This window comes from Miniopterus schreibersii (genome assembly GCF_964146895.1).
Source record: "Miniopterus schreibersii genome assembly, chromosome: 3".
In the NCBI taxonomy this organism is placed as follows: domain Eukaryota; kingdom Metazoa; phylum Chordata; class Mammalia; order Chiroptera; family Miniopteridae; genus Miniopterus; species Miniopterus schreibersii.
Window position 1 is genome coordinate 19,117,290 of NC_138103.1, and position 3,138 is coordinate 19,120,427.

A 3,138-nucleotide genomic window follows, 5' to 3' on the forward strand; every position below is an offset into this window, starting at 1 on the left:
ACATATGGAGAGGGTTTTTGCCTCAGGATGGAACATACCTTAAATCTCACTCATACCTGATTTAAATGATAACATTTGGGAGTTCTTGATTTGATACTTGCATGAGATTTTTGACTTAGAATTGATGCTGGAATAGGGTGAATATATTTTGCACGTGGGAATGATGTGAATTTTTGAGGGGTGAGAGAATACATTGTAGTGGGCTGACTTTTATCACCACAAAAGATAGATTCAAGTCCTAACTCCCAGTACTTTTAAATCAGAAATAGGGTCTTTGTAGATGTAATCAAGTTTAAGTAAATCATATGGGATTGGGGTGGCCCCTAATCCCCTGAATGATGTCCTTATAAGAGAAAGAGGGAGATTTGGAATTACAGACAGAGAGGAATAACACTGGAAGGCCATGTGAAGACAGTTGCCAAGCTAAGGAACACCAAGGATTGCCAGAGATCACTAGAAGCTAGAAGAGGGGAGGAAGGGCTCTTCCCTGGAGCCTTCAGAGGGAGCATGGCCCTGCTGATGCCTTGATTTCAGGCTTCTAGCCTCTACAACTATGATACAATAACCCTCTGTGTCTTAAAGCCACCTCCTACCCCCAGTTCGTGGTAATTTGTTAAGGTAGCCCTAGGAAACTAACACAGTCATCATTATTATCTGATCAATTTTTAAAAAAAATATATCTTTATTGATTTCATAGAGAGGAAAGGAGAGGGGTAGAGAGATAGAAACATCAATGATGAGAGAGTCATTGATCGAGCCCGCAACCGGGGCATGTGCCCTGAAGCAGAATTGAACCCTGATCGCCTGGATCCCAGGTCGACGCTCAACCGCTGAGCCACGCCAGGCAGGGCCCAAGGCTAACTTTATCTCATTTCAAACTAAGAACAAGTGAGAATATTTCATTTTCTCTAAGTCATAGAGTGAAAATAATGTCATATCTGAAATTATAACTCACGTTTCCTTTCTACAACTCCAATTTAATAGCAACAAAAATAATAATCATTGAGCAGTGGAATTTTATCTGTCAGGACTTCAGAGCTCATCTAGTCCAAATCCTTCTTGAGAAAACAGAGGCCCAAAGAGAAAGGAGTTCCCAAAATCACAAAGCAAGCTGCTGCACTTTTCCTGCATGTCCAAAATTTACACCCAAATTACCCAGTAATCAGTGTAAAATAATAGATGATGCTGCCCCTAGCGGCAGAACTCTGCAATACAAACCATCATAGCCCAGATATTTTTATTATTATTTTTTATTTTTATTTATCTTTACTGTTGAGAGTATTACAGGTGTCCCATCCCCCCCCAAGTGACCCCCTCCACTTCACTCCCACCCTCTCCCCAGGCCTTCACCCCATTATTAACTGTGTCCATGGGTTATACATATATGCATATAACTTCTTTGGTTAATCTCTTCCCACCCTCCACCCCCCTTCCCTCTTTCCTCTGAAATATGACTGTCTGTTGCATGTGTCAATGTCTCTGGATCTATTTAATTCATCAGATTCTTTTGTTCATTAGCTTCTTCTTAAAGAAGACCCTTCAACTTTTCCTGTAGTGCTGGTCTGGTGGTGATGAACTCCTTTAGCTTTTTCTTATCTGTGAAGCTCTTTATCTGACCTCCAATTCTAAATGATAGCTTTCCTGGGTAGAGCAATCTTGGTTGTAGTTCCATGTTTTTCATCACTTTGAATATTTCTTGCCACTCCCTTCTGGCCTGCAAGGTTTCTGTTGAGAAATCAGCTGACAGTCGTATGGGTGCTCCCTTGTAGGTAACTAACTGCTTTTCTCTTGCTGCTTTTAAGATTCTCTCTTTATCTTTAACCTTTGGCATTTTAATTATGATTGTCTTGCTGTGGGCCTCTTTGGGTTCCTCTTGTTTGGGACCCTCTGTGCTTCCTCGACTTGTAAGTCTATTTCTTTCCCCAGGTAGGGGAAGTTTTCTGTCATTATTTTTTCAAATAGGTTTTCAATTTCTTGGTCTCTTCCTTCCCCTTCTGGCACCCAAATAATATGAATGTTGGTCCTCTTGAAGTTGTCCCAGAGGCTCCTTATACTATTTTCATATTTCTGGATTCTTTTTTCTTTTTGCTCTTCTGGTTGGGTGTTTTTTGTTTCCTCATGTTCCAAAGTGCTGATTTGATTCTCAGCGTCCTCTACTCTGCTGTTGATTCCCTGTAAATTATTCTTCATTTCAGTTTGTGTAGCCTTCATTTCAAATTGGTACTTGATTATGTTATCGATTTTCTCAGTTATTTCCCTAATAGTATGCTTAAACATCCTTATAAACAAAATTCTGAACTCTGTATCTGTTAGCTTGCTTGGATCTATTTCATTTAGTTCCTCTTCTAGAGATTTCTTCTGTTCTTTCCATTGTGACATGTTTCTTTGCCTCCACATTTTGGCTACTTCCAGGTGTTTGTTTCTATGTATTAGGTAGAGCTGCTATGTCTCCTGGAATTTGTAGAGTGGCTTTGTGTAGTAGGTGTCCTGTAGGGCCCAGGGGCTCAGCCTCCCCAGTCACCTGAGCTGGGCCTTCTAGGTGCTCCCCTGGGTGGGCTGTGTGCACTGTACTCTTGTAGTTGAGCCTTGGTTGCTGTTGGTGTCACTGGGAGGAATTGACCCCCTGGGGAATCAGCCGTGAGGACCAGCTGCAGCTACAGCCAAAGAGCTGCTGTGCTGGAGACACCCCTATGGAGTAGGATTTACTTCAGTGGAGCTTCGGTGTTCACCCAGTGCACCCCTTGAGTGTCACTCGTGGATGTGGTAGGGTTGTAATCCAGTGTGGTCGAGTGCACCAGGTGCACTGTCTCAGGGGCCTCCGGGGAGGTGCAAAGTCAGCCTGTGCCAGTGCCTTGCCCAGGGCCACCCAGAATGAGCTGCACAGCAAACTGTAGTTGGCTGCTACTTGTGCTGGGCTTGGCGGTGTCCAGGAGATGCCAAGCTATGAGCCAATGCAGCTGCCGCTAGTGCCAGGCCTGGGACCGTTTATCAAGCTGTACTGGGCCCGCTGCTGCTTGTTTGAGAGATTATAGGAAAGTCCTAAGCATGAGGCTCGAGAGGCCACTTGCATAGAAAAGCCACTGGAAATGGCCTGGCTGAGCCTGCAGGTGGGGAGGGCGGGGCCTCCGGGAATCACGG